The sequence below is a fragment of the Saimiri boliviensis genome, chromosome 13, assembly GCF_048565385.1.
Source record: "Saimiri boliviensis isolate mSaiBol1 chromosome 13, mSaiBol1.pri, whole genome shotgun sequence".
In the NCBI taxonomy this organism is placed as follows: Eukaryota; Metazoa; Chordata; class Mammalia; order Primates; family Cebidae; genus Saimiri; species Saimiri boliviensis.
In genome coordinates, this window is record NC_133461.1 from 49,316,170 (window position 1) to 49,342,003 (window position 25,834).

Here is a 25,834-nt window from a genome sequence, read left to right on the forward strand (position 1 = left end):
ATTTCAAGTTAATAATACAAAATATTAATTTGTAACATATAGTTTATATTATAAAGATTCCATTTGAAATGTAAAAGAATGTAAAGATTTAATGCAAAATGCATAATGACATCAAATCTAATGGGAGATATAAATATGAATATTTGTAAAAGCTAAAAAAAATTGTTTTGTAATTTTAAACTGATTTGTGTGACCTTGGCAGCTTTGACTAAATATATTCTCATTTTAATTAGCAAGTGTCTTTTAATGATATGTGGAAGTTTTGTAATATTAAAAGACTTTAAAAGTGAGTCTTTGTGTGTCTGGTTTTAGCTTGATAGCATGCAAAACATGAAATGCAATGATCAATCTGTATAACAAGGAGTTATAAATAGAAAAGAGTTCTTAATTATTATTTAAAATTTAATTACATTTAAATTAAAATTTAATGTTTAAATTATTCTACACAGCCATTCTGCTTAGATTATGAATTATAAGAACTTAATAAAGACACTGTTATATCAGGTTGATGCAAACATAATTGTGGTTTTTGCATTGTTGAAATTTGCCATTTGATATTGGAATACATTCTTAAATAAATATGGTTATGTTAGACATCATTTTAATACACATTTCTCACTTTATGGCTTTTTTGATAATGACTTGTTATTTGCTATTTATTCTATATTTATTTTAGACTATGGAAATAATGTCAGACAAAAAGCAAATTATTGGTGCTCAAAATGGGTCATAAAGCAGCAGGGACAACTCACAGCATCAACAATGCGTTTGGCCAAGGAACTCCTAAGGAACGTACAGTGTAGCGGTCATTCAAGAAGTTTTGCAAAGGGGACAAGGGCCTTGAAGATGAGGAGTACAGGGGCCAGCCATCGGAAGTTGACAATAACCAACTGAGAGCAATCATCAAAGCTGATCCTCTTACAACTACATGAGAAGTTACTGAAGAAGTCAATGTTGACCATTCTACAATAGGTGGCCATTTGAAGCAAATTGGAAAGGTGAAAAAGCCCAATAAGCAGGTGCCTTATGAGTTGGGCAGAAATCGTCTTTTTGAAGTGTCACCTTCTCTTATTCTATGCAACAACAACGAACCATTTCTCAATCAGATTGTGACATGCCACAAAAAGTGGATTTTATATGCCAACCAGCGACAAGAAGTTCAGTGGTTAGACTGAGAAGAAGCTCCAAAGCCCTTCCCAAAGCCAAACTTACATCAAAAAAAGTCATGGTGACTTTTTTGGTAACCTGCTGCTGGTCTGACCCACTATAGCTTTCTGAATCCTGGCAAAACCATTACATCTGAGAAGTATGCTCAGCAAATCAATGAGATGCACCAAAACTGCAATGCCTGCAGCCGGCATTAGTTAATAGAGGCCCAATTCTTCACAAAGCCTGACTGCACACCACATAACCAATGCTTCAAAAGTTGAATGGACTGGGCTGCGAAGTTTTGCCTTATTTGCCATATTCACCTGACCTCTTACCAACTAACTACCACCTCTTCAAGCATCTCGACAACTTTTTGCAGGGCAAACACTTCCACAAACAGCAAGATGCAGAAAGTGCTTTTCTAAGTATTTGTTGAATCCTGAAGCACAGATTTTTACCTGACAGAAATAAAGAAACTTATTTTTTATTGGCAAAAATGTATTGATTGTAATGGTTTCCTTTTGATTAATAAAAATATATTTGAGCCTAGTTATACTGATTTAAAATTCACAGTCCAAAACTGCAATTACTTTTGCACTGATCTAATGCATTTAATTTTTAACAGTTTTATTATGGAATAATAAGTACGGTAAGACTACACGTCTAAAGTACACAATTCAATAAGCTTTGACCTATGTAATCATCACCATAATCAAATAAATGAATATATCTATCATACCCCAAAATTTCCTCATATTCCTTGAAATCCCTCCTTCCCACCCCTCCTCTTTATCCCTTCATTATCATTGATCTGCTATCGCTATAGATTTTTTTGCATTTTCTAGAATTTTATATAAATGAAATCAAACAGTAAGGGCTTTTTTTCTAGCATTTTTTATTCAGCTTAAACAATGCAAAGTGTGTCCATGTTATTGCACATCAATAGTCCATCTTTCAAATTGCTAAATAGCATTTCATTGTATGGATATGCCCCAATTTGCTTACCCATCCACTTGTTGAAAAACATTTGTTTCTAATTTTAGGGTAATAAAATAAAGCTGCTATGAGCATTCATGGACAAATCTTCATGTTCACATGCTTTTTTAAAAACTGATAACCACATAGCAAAGGCATGGCAAAAACATATGAAACCTGTATGACTAGCTTCTTAAGAAACTGCCAAACTGTTTTCCAAAATGCTTGTACCATTGTACACTCCCACCAGCAAAGTATGAGAGATCCAATTGCTCTAACATCCTCACTAACATTCGGTATGGTCAATCCTTAGAGACTCTAATAGGGGTGTAATGTCATCTCACTGTGGTTTCCACCTGCATGTCTTTATGTCATCTCTTTATGTGTCTGCCTGCCACCCATTGTCTTCTTTGGTGAAATAAAGTGTCTGAGTCTGATAAAGTTCGACCCATCTTTTTCTTGTTATTGAGTTTCAGGAGTTGTTTACATATTCTATATAGAACCCCTTTATCAGTTACATGTCTTGCAAATATTTTCTGCCAATCTGTCACTTTTCTTTTTATCTTAACTATGTTTAAAGAACACACATTTTTAGTTTTAATGAAGCCTAATTTATCGATTTTGTTTTCTTTTATGGATTGTGCTTTTGTTGTTATAGCTAGAAATCCTTGCCTATCCCAAGGTCACAAAGATTTTTCTCCTATGTTTACTTTTAAAGATTTTATATTTTTAGTTTTTACATTTAGGTGGATGATTCATTTTTAGTTTATTTGTATAATGAAGAAAGGATCAAAGTTCATTTTTTGCATTGTTTCAACATCATTTGTTGATATATTTAATGTATTTCATTTTACAGATCATTATGATAAGTATAGGTTAATAATGCAAACTTCTAGCATTTTTAAATTAAAATATATATTTTTAAATTAAATATATATGTATAAATATATGTATATGTGTATATATATATATATATATTTATATATATATATATATGGCTACAAAACAGCATGTACTTGGCATTTTTTATCTTATTCCATATATTCTTCCCTGGAAGTTAATTTGAAAATAGACAGTAATAAAGTTAGATAAATATGTTTTATGTAAATATATCACAAAATATTTTAGTAATTATATAGCTCATTATTTTAGGGCTCACATTTAATTCTTAAAAGAAATGCATTAAGTCCAGAATGTACAAATTAGAAAAGTTAAGAATCAATTGTTGACGTTTTAGTAGTGCAAACCAACTTGGCCAACTTCCAGAGTGTATTTCTATTCAGAATTGCTCTTTCCTTTCCCCTTTCTACTGGCAAACAGAGAAACTGTAACCACATGCCGGGTGGATTCCTGGGTGATCTCGAAGGGCAGAGCTCTCCACCTGCTTTTATACCCTTCTGTGTGTTAACCAGTAAGTAATATAAGTACTTGTCCCATCTCATTTGAGATCCTTGGTCTCTTTTAGGGCATCTTGGTCTATTCCCTATTACAAAAATTGATACTGGACATTTGGCACTTCCCTAAATAAATATTAAAATATGTGGCAACATTGTATATGGTGTGGCCCAAGTGGTCATGCCATAAGGAAATTTGCAAAACTATTACCCATAATAACTTAGAACAGATCTGATATACTAAGACCACGGCCCTAGCAACATAGTTTAAAAATGTCTGGGTGTTGGCCCATGCTGCTCACTGTCTGTGCCATGTAACAAGTGCTAAAGAAGAGAGAAGTACAAATTAACAGCTTCACATTTCCCAAGCAGAGAACCAACAGAATTTTGGCTAGTGGGAGTTCTCTGTCAATTTGCTGAGTGTGCATAAATTTGAGGCAGGTCAGGACTGGAAAAGCCAATTTATCTGCTCTTCAAACAGGAGCAGATAGATGGCTGCACAGAGCCTTTTTTTAGGGGCTCCATTTGAGTGGTTTCCAATGTGAACCAGTCAGGGGCAAAAGCAGATTAAGAGTTGTCTTTTCACCAATGCCTATAGTTTCAAATGTCCTCAAAGTAGCAAGGGTTAAATTAAGGAAAACAGGGATGGTCAAGAACAGCAAGCAATGAATAAATGAGAGTCAATATGCCAAGAAACCAAGATAGAAAGACACTTTGGACCATGTTATTCTCAAATTAAGCTAACTGGAAGCACTTGACTAAAAGTCTGCATGTTGGAGACAAGTCAGTACTAAAGAGCATATCTTCCTGGGCCCAAGTCACTTTCACAGCCTGCTTCCCTAGGGCCAGAGGCTAGGAGACCTGGTGACTGACTTAGCAGTGAATAAATCACCTTCTAAAGCTCTGGCCACCCAGGCTTGTGGCTTCTCTTCTTTAGCAATGAAATTACCTGAAAATTTTAGTTTAAAAAAAAAAAAACCTCCAAAAGGCAAACCTGAGAGTCAAAGAGAATAATAAATAAGGCAATTCCTCAGAGAGTGGATCCAGAGTGAGAACAAGGAATTTTCTACATGTTCACAACAAAATCTTTACAATGTCTGGGCTATAGAATTTCACTGTTGCAATAGACCATATTAATCCATGCTCACACTGCTATAAAGAACTTCCCAAGACTGGGTAATTTATAAATAAAATAAGTTTAATTGACTGACAGTTCCACATGGGTGAGGAGGCCTCAGGAAACTTACAATCATGGTGAAAGGGCAAGAGGCACATCTTATATGGCAGCAGGTGAGAGAGAGCAAGTGTGTGAAGGAAGAGCTGTCAGACACTTATAAAATCATCTCATGAGAACTCACTTATTATTACAAGAACAGCATGGAGGACACTGCCCTCATGATCTCACCACCTCCCACCAGCCTCTCCCTTGACACATGAGATTATTGAGATTATGATTCAAGATGAGATTTGGTTGGCTACACAATGCCTAACCATATCAACCAGTGACTTCTGCGGTTCTCCCCATCTTCCATTTACCAAATGAAAAATTTTATTGAGACTATTTTGATCATATTCTACCATTCTTTATTGGGTGTAGCCCAAGAGATCAAAAAATGATTTTTTATAGGTCGCTGGACTTGTGAACACAGTGGATAGCACATGACCCAGAGATCCTGCACTTTGGGTTGGATACAATAACTGAATGGGACTTTTGTCTTCCTTGCTTGGGGTTCAGATGAGTGTGTCCTCTCTGAGAAGAAGGATGCACCACGCAGATTGCGGGGCCACACCACTGTGTACTGGGGCAACAGCAATTGTCTGTTAAATGCTATTCTTTTCTTCCTTTAACAGAACTATTCCTTGAGTTGTAGCTGAGCACATTGCTGGATTTTCCAGCCTAACTTAAATCAATTTCCTTTATTCTATAAATGTCAAGTTTATTTATTATACTTAAATAAACATTATGATGCCATTCTCAAAGGATCACCAAAGCAGAAATGGTTAATACATGAAGCTGTTTTCAGGCATGGTAGAATAAAAAGTGTAAAAATTATTTGGGTCAGACAGAAATAACAACACATAAAAAAGACAATTGTTTATCTGACAGTATTCAACAAATATGTCTCCATTTAATTTCTCTTTGAAGCAATTACCTTAATAATATTATTGCATTGGCCTCAGTAAGTATGAGCACTGGTCATGTTTGTGTAAATAATGATCACTTAGAGATCTTAAAAAATGTGGCTTTCTCAGCATATCTAAATTTATGTTAGATCTGGTTTAATGTGTGTGTATATATATATATATATATATATATGCATATATATTAGAATTATATACATTAAATGTGTGTGTATGTATATTGTAGTTGGAATTATTGTTTGAAAGCTAGCAAAATTTTAACTAGATAGTTAATATTTAATCATAGTTGACATGTCAGTTAAAATAAGTAGTCATTATGAAAGGGGAAAAGGTGGTTTCAAGTTGATTCATAAGAACTGGCCCAGCAACCAAGATTGTGTGCTTTCCTTTTTAAAGAAAACATGGAGTGGATATGTGTCATGTCACAATTAAATACAGAAATTAAAACTAACAATTGATGTTACCATTAAACCAACATTAAATAGTTTGAGGGGAGAATAAAGAAGCTGAGAAGATGGCATCTGCACAGTTAATATGGTTGTGTAATTTGATATATTTAACATAAAGAGCAGCCTGAGACCCATTCCTGCACAATGCTTAAAGAGCTAGCCAGTGTTGTATATTCAGTTTTAGATGAAATTGTGCATTTATTTTTTAAATGATGATATGCATTGTTTTTAAAATTCATAAAATAACAGTTAAAAATTAAAGAATCATAAAAATGTGACTAAATAGAAAAAAATGCAATGCCATAACTTTTATGATGAAACAAATATATTTTTATCATCTTTTATGCATAATATGTACTAATACTTTTTTAATTCAATGGAATGTGGAAGTGTTTTGTGATTCTGTTCTTACTAAAACAATTGTTTCATAAACAAGGAAAACAATTCAGGATTGCAAAGATAGTAAACTATTAAAAAGGTCTGTGGTTTAAAGTTTCATTTTATTAAATATCACATTATATCTATTTCTTTCCAGAAATTCTGAATAGGGTATGAGGGACATTTCTAAAGCTGATTGGGTATTAAATAATTCAACACCCAAGAGTTGGGATCAAACACATCTGTAGGCATATGTAAGTACCGCTGAGGTGAAAGTGCCAACCAAAGCAATTAGACTGAAAATTAATGTCTGGAGGTAATCAATGGAAGAAGTGGCTGTGGACCTTCCTGTCTGCATCATCTTTGTTTATTGCTGTAGCTGGGTATCACAGAAAAATCAACTCATTTCTCAAAGACAGACAAAGGATGTTTCCTTCAATGTAGGCAGTTCTAAATTAAATTGGAATCTATAGGAAGTGATTCCATGCTCAGATCTTAAGCTGATTTTTATTAATGTTGCTGGCCAGTAATGAAGACAAATAGTAGGCACATTCCACTTAAGTCAGGAACTGCAAATGCAAGATTGGGAGACATGGGAGTGATTAATTATAATCTCTCTGCAAGGGTTCATGGGGGTCTGGGGTTACCTTTTTCTCTAATGACGCCTCTTACTATGACATTAGCATCACTGATGTAGGATTTGGATAATTGACACTTTCTTTCTTTCTTTCTTTTCTTTTCTTTTTTTTTTTTTTGAGATGAAGTCTCGCTTTGATGCCCAGGCTGGAGTGCAATGGCAAGATCTCAGCTCACTGCAACCTCTGCCTCCTGGGTTCAAGCTATTCTCCTGCCTCGGCCTCTTAAGTAGCTGGGATTACAGGTGCACACCACCATGCCTGGCTGAATTTTTGGTATTTTTAGTAGAGATGGGGTTTCACCATGTTGCAAGCTGGTCTCCAACTCCTGGCCTAAAGTGATTCTCGTTCTCTTAAGTGTGCAATTGTGACTTTGAGGCATCAAAATAAATGTTTCAAGGTGAGCCCATCTTGGGCATGTTCTTTACATTTTACAATGTGTATTATAGCAGCTAATACAAATCTCAACAGGACCCATTTTAGGTGGTATTTTATGTAAGTAAACCTCTGTTAACTTCTCATAAATAGAATTTTCTGGATAACTGAGAAGTTAAATAGAAAAAAAAATTGTTTTGTTTCAACCTAAGTGGCTGAAAAAGATCTTTGCAAAATATATTAGTCCACTTCACAGCCTTGCTAAGTACAGTATACTAAAGCTAATTTAATATTTATCCTATGATTGATGACTCTGCAGTGCTTCAGGGTCACTATGAATCATTGTTGAGGTAATAAGCTGTAGTATATTGAACACTGAATCTAAACTGACCAGATATTGGCTTATTTCATTGTGCCTTGATTCTTTCTCTCTAAAGCAGAGAACAGAAAAGAAATTTACTGGTGCTTTGGTCCCAGTTAGAGCTATTACTGTGCATGTGCGTCATACATTGTGGTTCTTAGGACAAGTGTGGGATGTAAAACATCAAAAGTTTTCAACGATCCTGCCAGGTAGTCTCCAAAGACACTTCCACAAACCTGTTCCTGAATGTCGACTGCTACCAACCCCAATCAATTTACAGGTACCTCAGTGCTTACACATCTTCTTAAATTGCCATGATTTCAGTCAGTAAATAAATAAGCACAAAAGTAATCCGACTGTCAGTATTGCTCACAGCTTCATGGTGAAACTGGCAGGTATGAAAATTGTGCTCTAAATCCTGATCTTTTAATAAATAGATAATAATAACAATGTACAGACAAATTATGCTTTCACTGTAAAATTCCATTCTATATAACCTGCCTGACTGCAAGTTTACAGAACTACATAAGATTTCTCATTTTATTTGGGGAATATTATAGAAACACAGAACCGGGGACTTTTCCTAGAACTTCTCCTTCAGGAGGTAAAGAGAATCTGGCCCCATCACTCTGTTTCTGCTTTTGCTTTAGGATCTTTTCACTTTGTTTAGACAAGAAACCACAATTCTGAAAAACACTTGGGGAACAAATACAGAAACTTTGTAATGGGATAGTATTCTTCAGAAATAGTATTTGTAAGAGCTGAAGGACTAGCTCTTGCTATACCATTGAAAACATAAGACTGGAGATGCTCGTGGAAAATTAAAGAATACTGTATGGTAATAGTGATGGGAGATGGGTGAAGGTTATTCCCAATGTCCCCATAACTTTTCTAACCTAATGACCCAAAGCCCTTAACCTTTTGTTTTGCTAAAGTTTCCACAACAGCAGAACACACTCAAGTTCTGGAGAACTTTTGGAAATATCTCTTTTGAAAGAACAAGGAAATTACTCCTTTGTTATATCAAGGAATGTGATGTAAAAAAAAAAGGGTGGGAGAAATAAAAAGTCACTTATGGAACACCTACTCCATGAAGATACTTACATAAGAGCTTCATATATATAATTTAATCCACTTTTTATTCATATGTATAAATCAATGTTGGTCCCATTTATAGATTAAAAAATTGAGATGTAATGGTATTAAATAATGGGTCACAGGAATAATAATGTTTCCAATGGCAACATTAATAATTACCAGTAGCTAATACTTATGGAAAGTCTATTATATCTCAGGCATTATTCTAGATTTTGTACATACATTGTATAATTTAATTGTCACCAAAACCACATACAGTAAATGTTACTTTTTGCAGAAGCAGAAATGGAGGCTCAGAGAGTACCAAGTGACTCCCATTGTCAGAGTAGAAGGCAGTTGGGATTTAAATTTAGGCCTGTCTTGGTCCAAAACCTCTGTTATTTCCACTATACCCAACTTAAATAGGGAGATCTATGCCCCCTGGTTCCCACAGGTATTGGGTAATGGTTACAGACCCAATTAGGATGGGCACAAATGGGAAGTTTTGTTCACCAACTAAATAAATGAGATTTTTCAGAATACATAAGGCAATATTTTAGGCATTAAAAGGGTTTCTAAAATGCATACAACATAATCTGTCTTCTAGGAATTTGTAATTTGTAAAATACCAAAAAAGAAATTAAAATGGCAGTTTATGATATATATCAAATGGCTTCTAAAAATGGCAGATATTTATGAGCACATAGGTGCTAGACATATAAGCTTCATATGTATTAGCAACTTTGTCTTATAAGTGAGATAGGTGTATTACCTCCCATTTAATGTAAGAGGAAACCTTACAACGTAACCTATAAAGATACCCTAAGGACAGAGAGATCAGTTTCTTCTGGAGGCACTGATAAATACTTTTTAGAAGGCCTAAAGGAGATCAGTAGGGCTTTGTTAAGGCTTCAAAATGGGTAGTGTTTTACAAAGCAATAAAAAATGCATTAATTTTAATATCTTGTTAAGCCATTCAGTAACAGTGGGGATTTAGATAACAGAAAATTTCTGATATCCTTATATATAAATGGACAATAACAAGGAAGCGACAAGAATAGACAGTTTATATTATAATCACTCAAATTCTACATATATATTTATGTAAAGAGCATAGACAAAAAATGTCCTATTTTTATTTCAATTTTAAAGGAATTATGGAAAAGGCCTTAATAAAAAAAGACTGAAATTTTGATTAACATAACTGAAAAAAAAAAGGTGGGAGGAAGAGAATATAGATAACTTGAAATCATAATAAAATTAACATCGTTTTAAAATTATCCAAAGGCAGATTTAAAGAAGAAACAGAAATGTTATTGTTAGAACTGGGCCAAGGGGTGGGATAAGGAATGACAGTGGCAATGGGAGATGTAACTCCCAAACACCACTCGGCTTTAAATAGAGCACCTTATTCCCATCCCAGTTTGTTAGGCAGCCTGAAGCAAAGCTGGAAATGAATCAGGATTACTCTGCTTTGACTAATTTTACTGAGTTTCGTTGAAGAGCAAAGAACCACATTTCATCTAATATAAAAAGCCGTCCATTGAAAACACATCATTAAACGTCATGAAAAAGAAAAATTAATCATAATCAAACTATGACAAACACTTCCTTATCATCCATTATAAGACAATCTTCATTTCAAAGATGTTAAAATGTGAACAAATGAGTATAATATAATCAATGAAATATTACACAATCCAATTCTCAGATCTTAACCTTAGTGTACAAATCTACTCTGGATGAGTAAAAACCCGATGGTATGACTAAGCATAAATTAAGGCTGGAAACGCTGAACTGATAATCTACTTTTAAAGCATAATATAACCAGAAAGAAATCGCAAATTGTTATGGAAATTTCATGAGTTTTATTGTCTAGTCTGTAGTGGGTAACACCTCCTGGGTGTTTTTGTGAGGGTTAAATAAGGGTGCATATATGTAACACATACTACAATTTCAGGCACAGGGAACAATTCACTGAACAGACCTTCAGCTGAATAAGTGATTTGCAGGCTGTTGAATCACACAACTGGGTGTGTTATTAATATTAATATTAAAAGCACAAGATTCTTTTCAGTCTCATTAGTAAATTCACTGTCTCTTCTTTTCTCACTGATAACACTGTATATTTCTCTAGTAATAACCTACCAAGGTATGGAATCAATAGAAATAAATATTAAACAAAACAATGAATAAATTTGAAGCTAATTTCTAGATTGACTTCTTTAAATGTATGTATTATAACACAAATGAAAAGCAAAAGTGGGGTGTAAAATATTATAATTGATTAAATGAATCAAAGATTTATTGATAATATTTGGTGTCACATTCAAGGGGAAAAGGAATATTGGTGGCCACAAATTTTAATGTATTTGTTTTTCTAAGAAATAATACAATTTTTTGTAATTTATACAAAATAATTTATTTTAAAAAAACAAAATTTCTTGAATTTTGTTTGTTTCTTTTAATTTTTTCTTAATGTCTCTTACAGTTATGATGATCTTTAGACTTAGATTTTGTTTCTCTCTGAGATTATGATAAATTATAAACTTTCCTAGATTGTGGCTGATTACATTTGCCTACATTAAACTCGTCTGATCTCTATTGTATGTGATTGTAGCTTAAAAATGCACTAGTGGACTTAGGTTTTTTTGTTTTTTTTTGTTTTGTTTTGTTTTGTTTTTTTGCCTTTTTCCTTCAGTAATATGTGCTGTCATATTGACTTATAGCCACTATGAAGAACAAGTTGAGAAAAATCAGACCAGTAACATTCTGGGATGTCTAAAGAACATTAAGCAAGCAAATTTCCTTCTCAAACAAAATGCTTTTATGAAAATTTGTTGAACACAAGATTTAGCAAAGAAGATTCCTGACAATTTTAAAGAAATGCCTTATTTTCAATTATATCATTAAAGCAAGATTCAAGAATATTATATATCATTAAAATTAACAGCTAGTTAGAAACTTGAATATATATTTAAAGTTCTAATACTCATAGGAAAAAGCTTACATTGTCATGTTTGAAAGTCGTAATAGTAATTTTGTTTGCATAAAGCGAGATCAGTGCTAGGGATAATGGCTATCTCAAGTTCCTATTTAAACCAATTAATTAAAACCTAATCAATCTAAGCCAAGTAAAGTAGATTACTTAAACTAGCAGGCAGTATGATCTAAATAACAATTCCATATAGCCACATCCAGAGCCTTTGTAAGAAGTATGTGAATTAAAATTAAAGAAACTACAATCAGGCAGAAATCACCAAAGGATTTCATTGCTTATGATTTTTGTCATAATCATTAAATATTTGACATGTAAATAAAACTGATTTAAGATCATGATTAAACTCTGAATTTTGGATTTGATATGTTGATCAAATCAGCGCTTTTGAAAGGAACAAAGAAACATTGTTAACACCACAGAGAAAATTCCAATCCAAACTCTGGTAGGCCAAATGTGTATATGTGAGCTTTGTGCCTGCAGGCACCTGAGGAAATGAAGATAAGTTAGGGAAGATCTCTTGAACAAGAGGTAACCTAAGTTTCTGTGAGAAAATTCTTAAGGACTTTGAGGAAACTTAGGACACAGTTTCTTACTTTATTTTTCAAAGTTCCTCCATGATTGAAAATTATCAGGCAAGGAGGTTGCCTCTCCCTTCTCTGCTGGGGAGTAGCCATGAGGTTTTGCTGCTATAACTACTACCTGGAATAGGACCCGAACTAGTCTTCACCAATAACAATCTGTATCTCTCACAGCCATATGGACAGGTGAATATGTGTCCTAAAATGGTCTCTTTCAGGCATTTTCTTCTATGAACATAAGCAAGAAAACCCAAAGCCTTCATCGGTGCTGGTGGTGCTGTCATTCATGATAAAAGCCACCTAAGGACAAAGCCAACTCACAGCAGGAGAAAGATCTAAAAGTGTCAGAGAGAAGTAAGAATATGCCTGAATTCTCTTCCATCTCTGAATGTTTTAGTTACATGGCTCAATAAATTCCCTTTATTATTTAAACCAATGCACTTTCAATCAATGCATCCTAACTGAAGCAGGGAAATGGGCTGACCTGTTCATGCAAAACCTGGGTAGAGTCAGTGGGCACATTTTCTATTTCCCAAGAGATAAGAATTAGTGACCCAGCATGTGTTGTGCCTTGACAGAAGAAAACATCCTGGTTTGTCATTCTACTAGAAAATTTGGACAACAGCTACCTATTTGTGTCCTCCGAGCTTCAGTCACCTAAGCAGACTTCAGCTTTAGATTGTCCCATAAAGCTACTGCAGTGAAACAATGTCCCTTCATATCTGAACAAATCTAGATATGTTGCATATTTAAATTTTATGTGAGATAATGACATTATAGTTTCAGACTTGGGTAATTGAGAGGCACTTGAAGACTTTTTTTTTTTTTTTTTTTTTCCCTAAAAGCAATCAAAAAAACCTGTGGAAATGACCAGGTTTCCAATTGGAACACTGGGGAGGCAGAAACTTCCCTTTCTGAATACAACTTTAAAAGTGATAATGGAAGTCAGTATAAAGTTATTTAATAATTTTGTTAAACTGGTTATTGAGGACTTTAAAATATATATTCACATGATAAGATCCTTGTAAACAGGAAAGATTTTTCTGTTGTGAACATCTTGGCAATACAAAGAGGTAAAGAAGTAACAGAGAAAAGGCACTTGGAAATGAAAGGTTGTTCTTTATCTGATGGGTAAAAAAGCTGCCCACTCTGGAACAGAGAAATCATTCTTAGAGCTGACAGTACTATTTGTATATGGGCAGGATGCAAAAATCTGGAAGGTTTGTTGAATACAGGAACAGTCTTCCATGTAAAATGTCCATGCCTTTGAAATTTGTTGTAGCCTAAATGTTTCCTTATAGTAGTATAATCAGATATAGTTAACAGTGAAACATCACTAATGTATAAAGGTAGTATATGTTTGTTTACTACTAAAAAAACTAGCATTTTAATCAATATTCATTGTAACTTACAGCTCGTGTTTCCTCCAAAGAACTCAAACCAAAGCAGTTACCTCAGGTGTCTCTGTAACAAGGGCAAGAGAGTTCATTATTACGAAAAATCAATAAGGCACATATAATTTTCCCAAATTCCCCCAATGAAATGACCCACAGCAGCTAAAATTAACTGTGTTTTCCTTGATTTTTAGTTCAGTGTTCAAGAGTATTAGCATACCTGTTTACCACTTTCTCGTTAAAATCCTATAAATTGATAGTCTGCATTTGTATTAATTAATTCAACAAATATTTATCTGGTACCTACTTTCCCTGACACATTGTTAGAGGTCACATAGTTTTAAAGATTATAAACTGGCAAAACACCCATACATACTAGGAATGTTAATAGTTGTGAAAGATATAATTAAGTAATTTTAATTTTGCTACCAACACAAATATTTCAATTTTGCTTTTCCTAGAGATGGAAGAAAGAAAAATTAAGTCATGAAAGATTTTGACTGAATTACTTTCAGGTTACATCCAGCCAACAGAGACTTTATCTCACTGATTAGAAACAATAACAACAAAAATTTTATTTTGGATATCAAAGGCTTATTCTCTTTTCAAATATTCAAATATTTAATTCTTTATTCTATTATATAGTTATTTTCCTTAAGGATATAACTAAACTTTTCACAAATTTTATTTGTATTACATTATGTTTGCTTTTGGTTATTGTTTGTAATATACTATTCTGGTTTATTGTATTACTGTAAGAAGCCAAGATATGACTCTTTCTATGCTTTTGTTTTCTTATCACAAAAGTATTTTAGCAAAAATCAGTCTTAGAATGGATGCACGCAGGCTGTGGTGGTTCTTGTTTGGCATTAGCTGAAACAGAAACTTTTTATCAACATCTACTGTGTAGATTATCAATAAAGATATAAATACATAAATATCTGTTGTTCTCATAGAAGTACTGTACAGAATAGAATAGTGGTTATCGGAGGATGAGAGGAATGGGTACAAAGCTACAGCAAGACAGAAGAATAAATTCTTTTGTTCTATTGCACACTAGGTTGCCTAGTGTTAGCAATATTATATTGCATATTTTGAAATTGTTAAAAGAGGTTTCTGAACACTCTCATTATAAAGAAATGACAAATGTTTAAGATTATGGATATGCTAATAACTGATTTGATTATTACACAATGAATATATGTATTGAAATATTACATTGAAACCTATAAATATGTATGCTAATTATGTATCAATTATAAATAAAAACACAAATACCTAACAATCTTTTTTTTAAACCAAGTCATTTAAAAAATCAAATTCACAATCTATGTTAGAAAGGTTCATTATGCTGCCTGCACCTAACATAGCTGTCTATGTTGTCTGTGCAAACCAAGATCACTTCCTTACTTTGACCTTCTATATTGTCAAAGGCTGGACATTGCATTTCTCAGAATCCCTTGTTAATTGGATTCCAAATTGTATTCTGCCAATGAGAGGCATTTGTGAGATATTTGAAAGGTGGAAAAGGGAAAGCAGAAGTCATATTCCTGCTCTTACGTCAGTGGTGAGCAGAAAGGTGTTCTTTAGCAGATTTCAGTTTTGTGTTGACCTCCAGTAAAAATCACTATGCTATGCTGTTTTTGTGTTGCTATAAAGAAACACATGAGACTGGGTAATTTATAAAGAAAAGAGGTTTAATTGGCTCAAGGTTCTGCAGGATGTGCATGCACAGCACCAACATCTACATGGCTTCTGGTAAGGACCACCAGAAACTTACAATTATGGTGGAAGAGGGAGCACAAGTAGGCAAATCACATGGAAAGAACAGGAGCAAAAGAGAGAAGGGGGAGGTGTCAAACACTTTTAAACAATTAGATCCCACATGAACTATCCAAGCAAGAATTCACTTGTTATCAAGGGATGGTGCTAAACAATTCATGAGGGATCTTCCCCCATGATCCAACCACCTCCCAACAGGTGAGCCAAAAAACTGGGGCAACAGGCCCCGTGCAAGTCTTTTGAACTCAGTAGGGATGTCATTAAATCTTAAATGTCCAAAATAATCTCCACTGACTCTATGTCCCATATCCAGGGCACACTGGTGCAAGGGGTGAGCTCCCAAGGCCTTGGGCAGCACACCCCTGAGGCTTTACAGGGTTCAGGCCCCATGGTTCCTGTCACAGGGTAGAGATGAGTGTCTGTAACTTTTCTACACTGAGGTTGCAAGCTGCCAATGGTGCTATCATTCTTGGGTTCTATCATTTCAGCTTGCTTGTCAATGTCAACAGCTTAATTTTACAGGCTACTCTTTGTTAAACAGTGTCCCAATGGAGACTGTGTGTGGGGGCTCCAATTCCACATGTCCCCTCAGCATTGCCCTAGTAGAGTGTCTCTTCTAGGTCTATACTCCCACAACAGGCTTCTGCCTGGGCACCCAGGCTTTTTCATACAGCCTCTGAAATCCGGGGAGAAGATGCCAAGCCTCCATCACTTTTGCACTCTGCGCACCTTCAGGCTTAACACCATGTGGAAGTTACTGAGGAAGCCTACAGCTTTCACTCTCTGGAGAGGCAGTCCAAGCTGTATCTGACTTCTTTGAGCCACAGCTGTAATTGGAGCAGCTGGAATCTGGGGAGCAATGTCCTGAGGCTGCACAGGGCAGTGGGACTCTGGGTTTTCCCATAAAACCATTCTTTCCTCCTAGGCCTCTGGGTCTGTGATGGGAAGGGCTGCCTAAAAGATCTTTGAAATTCCTTCAAGGCCTTCTTCACATTGTCTTGGATATTAGTACTTAACCCTTTTTTAGTCATGCAAATCTCTAGCAAGTGGCTGCTATACAGCCTGCTTGTATTTTTCTCCTGAAACACTTTTTCTTTCTCTGCCACTTGGCCAGGCTGCAAATTTTCAAAACATTTACACTCTTCTTCTCTTTGAAATACAAGTTCCAAATTTGTCATTTTTGGCTTGCTTATCTAATCTTGCTTACCTAATCCTAGGCTGTTAAAAGCACCCACGTTACTTCTTGAATGCTTTGCTACTTAGAAACTTTTTCTGCCAGATACCCCAACTGATCATTTTTAAGTGTAAATGTCCATAGGTCTCTAGAACGTAAACACAATGCAGCCAAGTTCTTTGCTAAGGCATAATGAAGAGACATCATTGTCTGGGGTATATACCTGGGGTTTGTTGTCACACGCCAAGATTAAGGACATACGCAAGGAGAGAGTTTAGGAGTGGAGGTTTAATAGGCAAAAGGAAGAGAAAGAAGAATAGCTCTCTCTCTCTTATGAGAGAGAGGGGTGCCCAAAATGGAAATTGGCCCATGCTGGAATGCACCAGATGTTTTAGTCAGGCTCGAGGAGGCAGTGTCTGATTTACATAAATTGGTTGGACCAGGTGTGACGTTTACATAGCACACAGGGAAGGCTGGCCGCCCAACCCTAATCTAATTATGGCAATGGGATTTCCACTTGACCTTACTGTACATGTGGCTGGCAAAGAGAAGGGAACATGGAGCTGCCATTTTCAACATGCCTAGTCCCAGGTAGTCTTTTCCTATTGGTACAACTGCCAGCATTCACCCATGAAAGCTTCCAGCTTGCTTGTCAATGGCTGCAGCTCGATTTTACAGGCTGCTCTTTGTTAGAAAGGAAAATGATTTGGGGGCTGCTATTCATTAAAAGAAAAACCTTACCAACAACTTCCTTACCTTCACTATCTGCCTAAATAATTCCTTTTTAACTCCTGTATCAGTAACAAGAGTGACCTTTGCTCCAGTTCCCAATAACTTTCTCATTTCCACCTGAGGGTCTTGTCAACCTGGCCTTCACTGTTCTTATTTCTATCAGCGTTTTGGTCACAAGCACTTAACAAGTCTCTAAGAAGTTCCAACTCTCTCGTCTTCCTATTTTCTTCTAAGATCTCCAAACTCTGCTTGTTACTCAGATCCAAAACCACTTCCACATTTTCAGGTTTCTTGATAGCAATGTCCCCATTCCTCAGTACCAATTTTCAGCTTAGACCATTTTTGTGTTGCTATAAAGAAGTACCTGAAACTGGGTAATTTATAAGAAAAGAGGTTTAATTGGTTCACAATTCTGTAGTGTATGCAAGCATGGCACAACAGCTTCCTGGTTTCTGGTAAGGGCCTCAGGAAGGTTACAATCATAGCTGAAGGCAAAGGGGAGCAGTCACCCTACATGGCAAGAATGGGAGCAAGAAAGAGAGAGAGAAGGGCGAGGTGCTAGACTCTTTCAGACAATCATATCTTAAATGAACTGATCAAGAACTCACTCATTACCCAGGAAATAGTACTAAGCCATTCATGAGCGACCTGCCATAATAAAACATTCTATTATAAATAACCATGAGGACTCTAGTTAGACTATTTCTAACTGCACCACTTCTTTCTAACAAAGATGACTTAAATAGCTCAGGGTTCTAAATTTTGAGCTCAAGACAAGATAAGAAGCAAAAGAACTTCCTAAAATGTATCTTACTTTCATAGCCAAATATGAGAGCAATGTATTTGAAAACTAGACTCAAAGTCTGATGCTGCAAATTGCAGAATTACAAAGCACATTTAATTTATAGTCTTTCTTGATATTTTATTTAAAAGGTGAGGCATTTATTGAGAAAAAGTGGAGACTCTGGGGTGGATCCTGATGGATTTGAACCTCCAAATTTCACTGACCCTCCTTGTAAGTAGAAGAAACCCTTCTTGACCCATCTGAAGCATCTGTAAGGGCCATACTTCAAGCATTTACCTTCCTTAGTATTACTGATTCTCCACAAGATTTGCTCCATCACCTTGTCTTGCTGCCAGACCCATTTCTAGAATCAAATCACAGGAGGATGGGTACAAAGACTGACTTGGGAGGAGATAGTTTACACACAGAAAGAATTGAATGGTTTTGCTAATTTATATTTTCAGAAACTTGACAAGGAAAGATAGGACTGGATTTTAAGGACCCTAGGCCAGGGAGAAAAAAAAAAGGCTTGTATTAAGCCACATTTATTAATATAATTGCACTTTTCAGACATTCTGGATTCAAAATGTGTGATACTTGAATATATAGTTGTGGCTCACCAGATTAGGTGTTTAGTAGACTGAAACCTGGACTCCATGGTGGTTAAGGCTAAGTAAAATTGATGTCTCAGAACTTCCAGGAAGTAATGTAGAGGAAAGTACATTGAAAAAGACAGAAGTCTAGTGTTGATGTGTCATCTGTGACCTGCTTTACATCCCCTCACTATGTTACCTGGGAAAGCCCAGAGGACCTCCGTCCAACAAAGCACTAGGAAATACACTGAGGTGGCCAAGGTCAACTACAGGAAGTTACCCCCATTGAAATGGGCTTTCGAAATTCAGTGAGGATAATAGGATTGTGGAGTGTGGCAGAAACCAAGTGACTGCACTTTAGTGTGAAAGCCAGAAACAAGGTGGGCATCATTTCCAATGTGGGCAGCAGGTTAAAGCAGGGATCAAAATGGCTTATGCCTCAGGAGTCACTGGTGATGGCTAACAGATCATAGCATCTCCTGTCCTGAATGGAAGTGCTGCCTATTAGCTACTTGGTTTTCATAATTTGAAATATCACAGCTCCCATTATTAGAGTTTGAGCACAATAAAGAATTATGGCCTCTTACTAATTTCCAGATTCAGAGCCCTGGAATGAAAAGTATGCCAGGTTCCTTTGAAGAAGTACCCTGTACTTCTTTACCTTTGCCAAAATAATAAATTCTAAACAACCCTAGAGATTCCTCAAAGGAACCTGTGGTCATCAACCAGGGTGACTGTGCGTTTTATAAAATGAGATGATTTCCTCACTTTTCTAATGTACACAGTGGGCAAAAATATACTCCGCCAATGCCAGAACAGCCATATTTGTATTTTAACACGAGATATTAGAAAGGGATGCTTCTTAGCCCCTTGAACTGCCTCTTTCCTCCAAATAGTGAACTAAATTGGGAATGACACAAATTAGTGCCACCAAAAAAAGACTGGAGGTGTGCAGATGTAAGTTTCTTGCCATACCCACATTTAACTATTTACCAGGCTGAAAATAGATGGCCTTAAAGAAAGTTGATGGATCACTACAAACATAATTAGGAAGTGACTCTAATTGTAGCCACTATGCAGATGTGGTCTCTTTTTTTTGAAACTAGTTAACAAAACACTGAGATTGTTATATAGATATTGATCAGGCTCATGCTTTTTCTATATGCTTTTAGGAAAAAAATAGAGTGAAGATCTTTGATTTCCCCTCATGAGGACAACAGTATATCTTCACTTTAACTCACCTCAGGACTAGGTCAACTGTCTTCCCTTCTGTCATAATCTAATCTACAGGGATTGATTATTCAGCCATCTCATAGGCTATTTTGCTGATCCACTGCATTGATGACTGTGACAGATTTCATTTTTCAAGATGGAAGATGGTCTGCATAGGTTTCTTTTAATCTCTGATGAATCCTAGCCAACATATGTGTCTCTTTTGTTTGAGAAAACATTGAAATGGGACTTTTAGATATGAAATACAAGGTGCTTGGGTACTAAAAGGAGACAAAATAAGATAAATTATTTCGATTTTTGAAAATCCATTTTCCATTTTATTTTGGTAGCTCAAGGGAGAAAATATTTAGAAAAGTCCCTGAATTTAAAAGAAAGACATGTCACGGAAGGCCCTATTAGAGACAGTGAGAGCAGGAGTCAATCCCAAGGTACAAGGCCAGGCTCTCAGAAGAAAGGCCGCTCTCATGAAGGGAATTCCTGTGACTTAGAAATGATGACATCTGATGCTAATAGGCAGGAGCAAGTGGCTTATTCCTTCTGGCTGCGACCCTAGTTCATTAGCCCCCTACATTTTAGAAAATCTCCATACATTGTAGAAATTACAACAGAAAACTAAGCTGATTTTTTTCAGTGCTGTAAAAACGGATAAACTGAATGGGTTAGTGGTGGTTTTAAAAATGTCTACAAGATGTTCTGTCTGTGCTTTGGATGAAGTGTAAGAAGTAGAGAATGGCAGTGCACATATAAAACAGCAACATGTGTGGGGGCCGTGATCTGGAGTTCAGAGTCAGAAGCGTAGATAATACCATGTATTAGGCAGATATACTCTGCACACACTGAAGAATCCCTGGAATAGTGAGGAAGCCATTGGTCTTCCATCAATTACTTGGTATGGAGGCTCATGTATCAAAGAAACAGTTGGCTTCAAGAGGCTGAAACATGTAGGGACATTAGGTAACACATAATAGATTCATTTCAGCTAAATCTCATAAATGTGCACTCAGCTTTGGTGAGAGTTATAAATTACTGACATAGATCTTGTCAGCATAGGGAAAATGCAAAAAGCAAAGATGCACAATTCAATTTTGGGCCAAACCAGTGCAAAATTGAAGAGCCAAACCCTACCAGCTGTCTAAGTAAAGATGCCATCTGACAGGCTCTTACTTTTTACACTGGATCCTTGAACAGAGAGGATCCCACTTCACTGGAGACTGAACATTGTTATTTGCTGTGGGTGTGTGAGGCCCCTGAGCGAGTCATAAAAGGGGCAGTAAGTCTGTTCGTGCAGGGGCCCAGATGGAGAACTGGGAATGTGGGAGTAGTGTTCCCAAGCACACAGATGTTCTGCCTTCTCATAGTTCTCAGAAGGGCTATTCACTCAGACATAGCTCCTGCTTTCTCTGTTCTTTGAGGAGGCCCAGAGGATGAGTAGTACAATCGTGGTAGTGGGGCTATAGCAACATCTTACTTCTAGGCAGGTTAAAAAGCACAATGCTGCCAGGTGCATTGGCTCACATCTATAATCCCAGCACTTTGAAAGCCTGAGGTGAGAGAATCTCTTGAGGCCAGAAGTTTGAAATCAGTCTGGGCAACACAGCAGGACCCTGCCTCTACAAAAAACTAAAAAGTGCAAAATTTTTATGAGAAAGATTTAGTGTAACAAAGGACAAAAACATCCTTTAGGGATGTTTCCTTTCCTGGATCCCAAACTTGTATTTAAATTTAGTTCAGTGTTTGTTCTAATATTTAGTACAAACTGTACTGAATTTAGTACAGATGGGATACTGATTTTCATAGTAAAAAATAAGACTTAGGTGTGTACCTGATCAAGTTCTTTCTCTTCAACTGCACTGAATTTAGCCCTTGAGCCCTGATTTCTGCTGTTGGTAAATTTTTGTGGCCCTCAAGATTCACTCACTCAAACTGGTGATTACTGAGCACTTTTGAGAGTAAGCGCAGTCTATTTTCGGTGACTTTTCAGGCTATCAGGATGTGTTTTCTCCTCCTCTCTCACTTCTGTCCAGGGGTCATCTAAGTTTTGGGTATGTGTGCAGAAAGGTGGCAAGCAGGCTGTGAGTAACATTTTAGACTATTTGGTCTAGAACAGTGCTTTTCAAAGTGAGGTCCTTGGCCAGCAATGTCAGAACTTCCCAAGAAATTGTTAAAAATGCAAATCCTAGGCTCCACTCCAGACCCATTGAATCAGAAACTCTGGCTGAGGGCCCAGTAATCTGTGCTTTAACAAGGCTTCCAAGTGATTATGATGCCTTCGAGAAGCACTGGTCTGAAGGCATCAGCCTCCGCCCACCTTGGTTTCTGAGGAGATGTACTGACATTGCTGAGCTTTGGTTTTGTGGCTCCCAACTCATCCTATCCATGGCTAGAATGTCCTCTCCTGCTCACCAGCCATCTCTGTGGTCATCTGCTCTCTCCTTAGCCTGACCACAGTGCCTGCTCAGAGCTTAGGATATTCTGGATGCTCTTTTCCAGCCCTTTATTTTACTGCCTACGTTCCATGACCAACACAGAGTTTCCCTAAAGGCTTGGATTCTTTCTACTATTGACTAGAACCTGGGTAATGCATATTTTCTCTCACAACCCCCCAACTACATGTAGTTTCAATCATCTTTACTTACCAGTAATTGACCTTAGGATTGGGCAGGGTGGTAGGTCCAGTTTTCAGGCCCCTGAGCCATTACTTATAACATATAGACTTTTTTGTTGTTGTTATTGTTGTTTTTGAGATGGAGTTCTTGCTCTGTCATCCAGGCTGGAGTGCAGTGGCACAACTTCAACTTCGGCTTACTGCCGCCTCTGCCTCCCAAGTTCAAGCGATTCTCCTGCCTCAGCCTCCCAAGTAACTGGGATTATAGGTGCCTGCCACCATGCCCAGCTAATTTTTGTATTTTCAGGGGAGATGGAGTTTCACAATGTTCATCAGGCTGGTCTCAAACACCTGAACTCAAGTGATCCTCCTGCCTTGGCCTCCCAAAGTTCTGGGATTACAGGCGTGAGCCACTGCACCCAGCCTACACATAGACTTCTAAACCTACCACTTTTGAAAAGACCCCTGCATTTTTGTATAAATCTTTTTTTCTCCCTAAGAATGACCATGCTTGTGATTCAAACCCCATTAACTTTTAAGAATATTGACTCTTCAACAAGTTTCAAAATCTGTTTTACATCTCAAAAATTTATCATTGACTGATTCTTTGCAATCCTGTCTTGGTCATCCTAATTTTCCTGAAAACCTCTGACTGAATAGAGAAGGATGAAGAAGGATGTGTAGAAAAGCAAACATATTAGTTAAAATTTCAAGATATTATCATGCCACACCTGAATGGGAAACACCATAAGTTTCCTGAGTGTACTCCCTAACTTTAATCACCAAAATCATTCTGCAACTAAAAAATTCTCATAAAATACACCTCTAACATGATTTTCTTCTTTGGGTTCTTTCAATAGGTATCTCTTTTCAACTTAATGTATGGATAATTTTTTACTCTAAAATCCATATTTTCATCTAAATGTACAAAGCTTGAAAACGAATGAATGAATTCCAAACCATCCCTGACCTGGTCTTGCCTCTTGCATTAAACCTTATTTTAAACATATCACTTAACTCCCATGACACAGCCTAACTGACATGATAAAGAGACACATATTAAAATTGTAGAGCTTTTGTTATAGAATTCCATCTCCTGGCAATGTACCCCCAGTGGATCCCCATTTGTGGGCTCAGCCAGGCTCCAGGATCTAGTATCAGTTTTCTCTCTGATAAGGAATATGTAAGCACTTTAGGACCACATGTCTGGACTCAGAAACAAGTTACCCTGTGTCACACCTGGCCCCGTCATAAATAAGGTTTCACTTTACTCCCAGGAATCGCTCCTTTCCATATTCCCAGTTATTACTTGTTTGGTTTCCTTTTTAACTGAAATTTAACAGATACATTACATATTTTAAACTATTTTAATTTATTGAGATTGTTTTCATTTCGTGGGTACTATGAAAGGATTTCCATTGCCATTTGCAAAATCAAAACTTCCTTCCACTTACTGCAGTATTACTACTATGCTATAACTCAGAATGTATTGCATTTGTGAGGATTTCACAGGTCTGAAGGATTGAGCCCTCTTTAATAAGTTATTCTGACACATTGGATTCAATAAAACACTCATATCTAAATTCACAGTAACTAATCATAATTTATGCACTTGTATAATGTAGTATTTGACTGAAAGGTTTTTTTCATTAAATGTGATATATAAAAGTTGAAATGGCAGTTTCTACTTTATATTTCTAGTCTTATATTTTTAATATTTCATATTACGCTGCGATGTGAATATTTGAAAAATAATGAGGGGAGCTATAATAATTCTTTAAAAATTCCTTACCAGCAGACATAGTCCTACTTCCTACAGTTTTGGTGTTCTATTTGACGACAAAATCATTTCCAACTCTTGTCCCAGGTATTATGGAGTATTTTGTTGCAATGATGCGTCCTCTCTGTTCCATATCACCACCTCTCAATGCACTTCTGTAAGGAGATTGTGGCAATACAGAAGTGCTTCGTGATTATTTTGTGGTTCTCTATGACTCCTTTTGAAACCCTCTTTTTCTCACTCCCTCTTTGTCCTGGCAGCCTTTCAGGTTGGAGAAAGATCCACTTGTTCAAAATTACCCATATAGCCATGCGTTGAATTAGTTATAGAGAAAGGATCTCTGTTAAAATCGAAGGGCTCCATGATAGTCACATTCTGGCCTCCCAGAGAGTTGCATAGAAAACGAAAGACACAGATCAGCCAGAATTCTTTTCAAAATAAAATTTATGAAATGTACATTCAACTATGCTTAGCTAATATATTTCTCTTATGGGCAAGCTAATTCTACAGAGTTGTTTTTTAAAGTTTCAAATAAAAATATTACTGTATCTAAAATATAAACCTCAGATTTCATGTCACAGAACAACTATTTTGTGTGTACTATTTTTTTGAGTATTTGTATCATTGGGTTTGGAAAAGAATCAAGTCTTTTTTAAAGTATGTGAAATACTATACCTACAGAGAAGCTAATGTGAGTCCATTTTTAACCTACAATGATTTTTACAGCCAAATAATAGAGCTTTGAATAACAGTACTATAGTTAACTCAGTTGTCAATGAAAGTAATTTTTCCAGGGCATCCATTCATAGTTTCAAATATTTCTAAATACTCTAGACTTTTGTCATTACTATAGCAATATAGAAAAGAATGCTTGCCTGGGCCTGAATCTTTTTGTTAATCCACTATTTAAAAAAACAATTAAAATTATTTCTCTGATGGGTTTTAAGAGAATAGCAACATGTGACTAATATTGTGACAAGAACTTCTGGAGAAATTGGTGGCTTTTTATTTACAAAATCAAAAGCAAAATTGTAACTCTTCTTTGTCAACAAAAACCACTTCATTGTGTAGCTTAAACTGCTGTCTGAATCAGAGCCACTTCTGACCCAAAGGCCTTTATATATATTTAGTATTTCAGCTTTAAGAAAAAAAAATAATACAGCAAAATAACTTACTTAAATTTAAAAAGTGGCAATCACCACAATCAGTAGATTCACCAGTCATAGAAAAACTCATTTAATCT

At 36.1% G+C, this 25,834-nt stretch overlaps 1 long non-coding RNA gene across 2 annotated transcripts in view; it reads right to left on the reverse strand.

Annotated features, from left to right (window-relative positions):
• Positions 1-25,421, reverse strand: part of LOC141580937 (uncharacterized) — a 264,632-nt gene extending 239,211 nt beyond the window's left edge. For both annotated transcript variants that reach the window (XR_012513363.1, XR_012513362.1), the window contains exons 1-2: positions 24,604-25,421; positions 13,927-13,978 (exon numbers count right to left, since the gene is read on the reverse strand). This is a non-coding gene — a long non-coding RNA (uncharacterized LOC141580937). The remainder of the gene's footprint in view (positions 1-13,926; positions 13,979-24,603) is intronic.
• Positions 25,422-25,834: the final 413 nt, after the last annotated feature.